Source organism: Carlito syrichta, unplaced genomic scaffold (genome assembly GCF_000164805.1).
Source record: "Carlito syrichta isolate Samal-C Ts95f unplaced genomic scaffold, Tarsius_syrichta-2.0.1 Scaffold307141, whole genome shotgun sequence".
Taxonomy (NCBI): Eukaryota; Metazoa; Chordata; class Mammalia; order Primates; family Tarsiidae; genus Carlito; species Carlito syrichta.
The window spans coordinates 317,052-325,852 of NW_007251237.1; the positions used below are offsets into that span (position 1 = coordinate 317,052).

General features: G+C 42.4%; 1 pseudogene; it reads left to right on the forward strand.

Annotated features, from left to right (window-relative positions):
• Nucleotides 1-1,555, forward strand: LOC103266326 (annotated as a pseudogene).
• The last annotated feature ends 7,246 nt before the right edge of the window (nucleotides 1,556-8,801 follow it).

The following is an 8,801-nucleotide window of genomic DNA, read 5'->3' on the forward strand; positions in this document are numbered from 1 at the left end:
ATGAATCCTGCTCATCACACACTCAGGGCCTGCCCATGGTTCCAAGACAATCCAACCCCTACAATAAGTAGAATCATTGACCCTTCATATAAAGGTAAAGTACAACTGACAGTGACAGCACCAACCTCCTCCAGGTAAGGTTACAGAAATGGGGACAGAAATGTTTGTTTATTAAGATGTGAAGTTCCTCTAGAAACTGCCTTTGTGACATCTTCCAGATACAGGGAGTAGGAGTCCCGAATCCATGGGTTGTCACTCAAGATAAGCCCGGCATTAATCACCCATTACTTTAGTCTCTTTCTGAGCTACTAAGGAGTTGGGTGGAGAGGGAGGAACTGAGAAATATAACAGAGATATGCATAGAGTTAGGATGTGTGTGTTCCTCTGTGTCTTCAGTGTTAAATATACAAAATAAGGATCAGTGAGTCCATCAGGAAAATCACTGGAACAGAATGCTGGAGGTGTAAGCGAGGTGGTTGCATCCCCTTTTAGACACTTCATGAATTGCTTTGCAGACCTGATCCTGCCTGGAGCCAGATCACACCTCACCCATTTGTGTCCAGGTTTCTGAATTCACTGTCCCCTATTCCCCTGAGTCCAGGCCTATGAGAGGGACAAACCAATCGAGAGTCTCCGAGTTCCTCCTCCTGGGACTCTCCAGGCAGCCCCAACAGCAGTGGCCTCTCTTTGCGCTTTTTCCTGAGCATGTATCTGGTCACCATCCCAGGAAACTTGCTCATTGTCCTGACCATCAGCACAAATGCTCGCCTGCATACCCCCATGTACTTCTTCCTCAGCAACCTGTCCTTTGTAGACATGTGCCTCTCCTCCACCATCATCCCCAAGATGCTGGTCAACCATGTACTCAGGAGTCACACCATCTCCTTCCCTGGGTGTCTCATGCTCCAGGTGTATTTTGTTTTCATGTTCGTGGACATGGACAACTTCCTCCTGGCTATGATGACATATGACCGCTTTGTTGCTGTGTGCTATCCCTTACATTACACAGCAAAGATGACTCATCAGCTCTATATCCTGCTGGTGGCTGGATCATGCCTGGCTGCCAACCTGAATGCTCTGCTGCACACCCTGCTCATGGCGTGACTCTCATTTTGCACAGACAGCACTATCCCCCACTTCTTCTGTGATGTGACTCCTCTCCTGAAGCTCTCCTGCTTGGACACACACCTCAATGAGATGATGACTCTCACCGCGGGTACCCTGATCATTATCACCCCATTTCTCTGCATCCTGGCTTCCTACATGCACATCATCTGTGTTGTCCTGGGGGTCCCATCCCCAAGGGGAAGGTGGAGAAAGCTCTCCACCTGTGGCTCCCACCTGGTGGTGGTTTTCCTCTTCGGTGGAAATACACACCATCATTGCTGTGTATTTCAACCCCTCATCCTACCTCTCAGCCAAGAAAGACACCACAGCTACCGTGTTGTACACAGTGGTGACCTCCATGCTAAACCCTTTCATCTCCAGCCTGAGGAACAGGGACTTGAAAGGGGCTCTGAGAAAAATGACTGGCAGGAAAACTTGCTTTTACTGATAGAGTACCATGGACCTAGCTCTCACTCCCAGACATGGCAATTTTTTCAACTCACTGAAATGTAGATATCTATTTGTCAAAGTGTCTTCTGGGAATATACAATAAATATGATCGATAGATTCGTATCAATGAACTCTGACATAATTACAACCCTGCACTCTTAAATAGGTATTGGTATTTATTTCTAATACTATATTTTAAATTATTTTATATAAAAATCAAAATTTTCCTTTCCAAGTGATGATTTTAAAGGGCTACATTCATCAACTATTTTTGCACTTCTCTGTCATAAATGCTCTTAGAATTTATAGCAGTGGTTTTCAATCTGGGTACATTTTAGTATCAATTGAAGAGGTTTGAAAATATATACAGGAGGTCCTCCAATAATGTGTCATTTTGTTATAACATTGATGAGGAAAAAAAACAATCAACTTCCAGCCCAGGCCACTGTCTGTGTGAACTTTGCAATTCTCTCTACATCTGCATGGGTCCTCTGGAGACTCTGGTTTCCTCCCATATCCCAAAGATGTACACACATGAACTGGCATGTGTAAATTGTCCTGGGTGTAGTGAGCGTGGGTGTGTATGAGTGGCTTCTGCCATGTAATGGCATCCTGTTCTGGGTGGTCCCTGCCTTGTACCCTGAGCTTCCGGGTTAGGATCTGGCCACCTGTGACCCTGAACTGGAATGATGGGCAATTATCTTACTTATTTGTATTTCTTAAATATATGTAGAGCTCACATTAATTTCATTGTCCAATATTAGAAGTGTTTTGGTCTTTAATTAGAAGTTTGGTGATGTTTTTGTGACTAAAAAGATGTCATGGAAACTTAACTCTTGTTTATATCAAGTAGCCTATGGGGGAATTGGTTCCCTTATACAGTATATCATTTTGCTTATAGCTGTCATCTCCAAATGACGTTACAAGAGGTCTTACTGCATATGGATGCTGGACCAAACCTCGACCATTTAAATTGGAATCTCTGGGAGGGACACGGATGTTGGTATTTTTTCTCCATTAGGTTCCCCCAGGGGCTCTAGTGTGCTTTCTGAGTTGACAGTTACATTGCTTTGGGTATCCTTTATGATTGTTCGTCATGGAGAGTAAGCCTAGAAACCCTCTAAGGAAACGTGAGGCCAAGTGTGGGTATAACTAATATAAGTGAAAAATAGACTCACTGAAAGTTCTCTGTGGGCTAAAGTGTTGGGCTTAGTACTGGTCTTTTGGCCATAATACCCATTCCTTGGCTTCATGCAGAATTCTAAGAACACTTCATGATTTTTAGTGTTTCACCATTCAACTTGACTGCCTGGCCTTATGGGGATATATTTAGCATGAGATGTGCTTTTGATTTTGAAGAAACATCACATCTGCTATTCTATCTGTCCAGGATGCATTGTCTGTCTTCTCCCTGGAGAGCAAACCCTCTCAGGGCCTTCTAGACCCAAGTCTTTTGCTCTATGAAGTCTTTGATGATTCCTCTAGGCCAAGACTGTCATTCCTTTTCCTGAGTTCCCCCAGAAAACTTATTTTTGCATTATTTTACATGCGAGACTGCCTAGTCTGTTTCTTGCTGTTTCCTTTCTCGATTCCTGCTTCATCCTCAAGGCCCTGTACAGATGTGAAATACTCAATGCTCAGACATATACTGTGCCTCTTGAGTGCAAAGCTTGACTCCTGACACAAATTCCATAAGCAACCCACTTTTATTAAATAAGTGAACAAATGGACTTTGTCTTAACTTTCAATTTGACAGTCTTAATTGGGCAAGAGGCTTAAAAGTTATATTTTGGGAATCACAACATAACATTTGTACACTGTAAAATATTTCAAAAATATAAAGAAGACAATTAAGATAATCTGTAATAACACTGTTAAAATATATAAATAATTTTAACCAAAGTTGACCTCAATTTATGTTTACAATTGGTAAACATAAATGCATCCTGATTTTACCACTTACCATTTCCCATGTCATCAAATATCTTAGAAATGTGATGTTTATGGCTGTATGATATTTCATGATGTGGATGTATTAATGGCTAATCTCCAACTTTTGAGTAGATTCAATTCCCCACGAGTGTAAATTACACTGCAGCAGATATTGGGCTCACAGAACTGTCTGCACCCATGAACATTTCCACATATAGCTGGCATGAGTCACTTCAATGGCAGGGTCAAGAACTGGGTCACATATTCACTTGTTCACGAATGTCACATATTCACTTGTGGATTGTGTATGTAGTTCCTTTGCCCTTTTAATCCTTTCTTTGCTTAACTTCTAATTGTTCAATAATAAAAGTTACTACTTAGGCTTTTTCATAGTTTGAGCCTGCCTGGTATATACCTGTCCATTCTCTCTAATGTGGTCTGAGTTGTATGACCTGAGACATTGGTTTTTCTTAGCATCGGGGTTTTCTTTTAACAGTTTTTCTGGGGATCTACTTCTGAGAAAAAATTGAAGCCCAGATCCTCTCCTAGAAAGAAGAATCTCCTTACATTCATTCTTTAAAAATTTTTTTCTGATTATATAATTTAGTACATTTTTGTTATGGAATTTTTAAAGAAAGTGCAGGAAATTATTATTATTTTTTCTTTTTTTGAGAAAATGCAGGAAATTATAAAGGAGGAAGTATAAACTTCTAGTAATTCGTCATTCAATGAAACCTCTAAAAAAGCTTTTGTATTTCTAGCCAGTATTTCTTCTTTGCACATATAATCAGTGTATTTATAGTTATATTTTTATGCATTTATAAATTATAATATATTCTTTATAAAGTGCTGTATTCTGCTTTGTGGGGTTTAACATTCATTGTGTAAAAATTTTAACTCTATTATTAAAGTCTTCATAAAAATTTCTTAGACCAGGCATGGTGGCTCAAGTCTATAATCCCAGCTGTCTGGGAGGCTGAGTTGAGAGGTTTGCTTGAGTCCAGGAGATCGGGACCAGCCTAGGCCACATAGCAGGACTTCATCTCTACAAAAATTCAAAAAGTTAGCAGGGCATGGTGGCGCGTGCTTGTAGTCCCAGCTATTAAATACTCAAGAGCCTGAGGTGGAAGGATCATGTAAGCCCAAGAGACCAAGGCTGAGGTGAGCCAAGATCGTGCCATTGCACTCCAGCCTGGGAGACGGAGTGAGATCTTGACTTTCCCCTCAAAATCTTAAATTCTATAACAGGGTTTTTAAAGATGTAAGCAATAATATATGGTCATTATAGAAACTTTGAGAGGAAAGGGAAAGAAAACGATAGAGAACTGAAGATCACATATAGGCACACAATCAAGACATGGCCTCCACAACTTTCTGCATTTTAAAACTTCTTTTAAAAAACTGAAGTCACATATGTTTTGTAACTCGTGTTTGTTATTTATGTTTACAGTGGGTGCACAGATGTTTTGCCCAATTCCTGCTTGCAAGACAGTCTGGCTGCCTTTGCTGTCGGCAAACAGCCTCTCACCATCAGCTTCTTCGGGGATGGTCTCAGAGGCAGAAAGGGGACTCTTTTGAGATCATGCACTTCCCTAGTGGACAACATTCAGTATTTGATCCAGGGGAGGGTAAAGGCCCTGACATTTCAGGCCAGCACAAGATAGCTCTGATGAGCTCTACTATCTCCAGACCTTCCCATGGCTGCCTCTGTTTCACTTTTCCCACTGCTCAACCCCACTTCCCTCCTTTCCCTCCCACAGGTGTTGATGGCTAGTAAACATTTCGTACCCCAAATGCTGCCTTAGCATATCTTTCTGGAGAACGCAACCTAAGATGATGTTTTAATAAAAGTAACAAGTCAGACACAATGGCTCCCTCTTGTAATCCCAGCATTTAGGGAGGCTGAGGTGGGAGGATCACTTGAGGCCAGGAGTTCAAGACCAGTCTCAGCAACATAGCAAGACCCCATCTCTACAAAAAAATTAATAAATTTAAATAATTCAAAAAATAAATAACAACAGCATGAAAACAGTGAAAAAGAACAGCTACACCATTGTGGCTGACCAAAGATTAAATACTAGGATTTTGTCCATGAAAAATATCACTTAGTATTTCATTTTTATTTTTATTCTTTCGAGTTGGAGTCTCACTCCGTTGTCCAGGATGGAGTGCAGTGGCACGCTCACGGCCACTCCAGTGTCGACCTGCTGTGCTCTGGCGATCCTTCCACCTCAGTCTTCCAAGTAGCTGGAACTACAGGCGTGCACTACCGTGCCCAGCTAATTTTTGATTCACTGTAGAGATAAGGTCTCGCCAAGTCACCTGGGCTGGTCTTGAACCCGCAGGCTCAGGTAACCCACTCGCCTCAGCCTCTCAAAGTGCTGGGATTACAGGCTGAGCCACCAAGCCCGGCCAGTATTTTATTTAAAAGAGAATTTTGCAAGATATAATGATGCTATCCAGTCATTTTGCTTGGTTTCTCTGTGCACTTGGTGGTGTTACTGTTAGTTTCTTTTTAAAATCCTTGGCTCTGTTTCTTTCTTTCTTTTTTGAGTTGGAATCTCACTCTGTGGCCCAGACTGGAGTGCAGTGGCCACTCCCGGTCACCGCAGCCTCAACCTGCTGGGTTCTGGCGATTCTTCTGCCTCAGCCTTCCAAGTAGTTGGAACTACAGGCATGCGCTACCACACCTGGCTGATTTTTTGATTTATTGTAGAGATGAGGTCTTGCCAAGTTGCCCAGGCGGGTCTCAAACCCGCGGGCTCAGGCAATCCACTCACTTCAGCCTCCCAAAGGCGCGGGATTACAGGCTGAGCCACCAAGCCCAGCTTCTGTTAGTTTCTTACACACCCCATTCGCTACTTGTTTCCTGTTTCCTCATCCATTTGTTTTGTCACCTCCTCCCCTTCTATCCTCTCAAATCTTTCTCCTGGGTTTTATCCTTGGACTTACTTTATACTCTCCCCTGGCCAATTACATCCATTTTCGTGTCTTTAACTAAATCTGTACACTGGTGACTTCTTAATCTGTATCTGCCAGACCTCCCTTTAACTTGTAGACCCATAATGTCCAGCTCCTGGACCCTCTACCTGGATGTCTTACATGGCTTCACACTCAACATTTCCTAAACAGAACCCGTCATCTCCCCGTTACCATCATCAGCACCATGACCCACCCTAAACACACAGAAACACAACTTATACATCTCTCCTGTCTGCATTACCTATCTCAATTAATGGTACTATCATGTGGCAAATCTCCCTAACCTCTCTCTCATCCCACGTATCCAATTAGTCACTAAGTGCTCTGCATTGTACCTCCTTTTCATCCCTCAAAATTATTCCCTACTGTTGTGGGTAGAATTGTATCCTCCCAAGATATAAGTTCAAGTTCTAACTTCTGGTACCCATGAATGTTACCTGATTTGGAATATGATCTATGCAGATGTGATCAAGATGAGGTCATACAGGATACTGTGGGCTCTACTCCAATGAGTGGTATTCACATAAGAAGAGGGAAGTTTGGACACATAGAGAGTAGAAAGCCATGCAAAGACACAGAGACACAGAAGACATTTGGGAAGAATGCCATGTGAAGATGCTGACAGAAAGTGAAATGATGTATCTACAAGCCAAGGAAGACTAAGGGTTGTTGACTGCCATGAGAAGCTAGAAGAGAAGTATCACCCAGATTCTCCCCCAGAGTCTTCAGAAGGAATTATCCCTGCTTACACCTTGATTTTGGATATCTATTATCCAAAACAATGAGTCAATACATTTCTGCTGAGATTCTCCCCCAGAGTCTTCAGAAGGAATTATCCCTGCTTACACCTTGATTTTGGATATCTATTATCCAAAACAATGAGTCAATACATTTCTGCTGTTTTTAAGTCACCTAGTTTGTGGTACTTCCTTGTGCAGTCATAGGAAACGAATACATCATTCTAACAGAACTGCTTATCTTAGCCTTCTCAATGCCATATACAGCATCCTGCTCAGTTGTTTGCATTATTTTTAAGTCTTCCACCTAAGTTTCTAAGACTCTCAAAAGAAGGAATGGGTCATTACTCACATTTGTACACTTAAGTTTTAGACACTGGGGGCTGGGTATGGTGGTTCAACCTCCTTTTGGGAGGCTGAGGCTAGAGGATGAATTGAGCTCAGGAGTTTGAGACCAGCCTATGCAAAATAGCATGACCCATCTTTAGAAAAAGAGTTTTGCTGGGCTCAGTGGCTCAGCTTGTAATCCCACGCTTTGGGAGGCTGAGGTGAGTGGATTGCCTGAGCCTGCAGGTTCGAGACCTGCCTGGGCAACTTGGCAAGACCTCATCTCTACAATAAATCAAAAAAGTAGCCGGGCATGATAGTGCATGCCTGTAGTTCCAGCTACTTGGAAGGCTGAGGCGGAAGGATCGCCGGAGCCCAGCAGTTCGAGGCTGCAGTGGCCGGGAGCGTGCCACTGCCCTCCAGTCTGGGCGACAGAGTGAGACTCCAACTCAAAAAAAAACAAAAACGAAAAAGAGTTTTAAAAATTAACTGGGTGTGGTGACATGTGCCTGTTTTCCCAACTACTCCAGAGGCTGAAGTGGGATTAGGCCTGAGCCTAAGATGTCGAGGCTGCAGGGAGTTATGATTGCACCACTGCACTCCAGCCTGGTCAACACAGTGAGACCCCAACTTAAAAAAAGAAGTGTCAGACCTGGGTCCGGTACTTGTAAAATGTTTAATACTTCATGAATAATTAATAAACAGCAGGAATCAGTACTCTGAGGATATTATTTTGTATTTTCTCTCTGTCTTCTCCCTGCCCTGACCCAGTCTGTATCCAGGAGTGCAGGGGCCCAGTTTTATCAGCAGTACCTGGGATGTATTAATTGCTCAGCAATTATTGTTTACCTGAATAAATGCTTTTATGAATGAACCAATATGATGTAAAAGTCACTGGAGAGGAAGATGAAAAACTTTCCCAAAGGAGTTGATGGGTTTGACTCAGTACTCTGTTGCCTTGTACTAGAACTGCCAAATTGTATCAAGTCCTGAGGAAAAAAAGGGAAAAATATGTACCTCCATGCATGCATTTTTGAATGATTACTTTTTTCAGAATGTTTAAAGGAGTTATAAAATTTAAAAACTAACAAGTAGGTATGTTAAAACTCACATTATTTTAAGTTTCAATGCTTTTTTGTTTTGTTTTTTTTGAGTTGAAGTCTCTGCGCCCAAACTGGAGTGCAGTGGCCGCTCCCAGCCACCGCAGCCTCGACCTGCTGGGCTCCGGCGATCCTTCCACCTCAGCCTTCCAAGTAGCCGGAATTA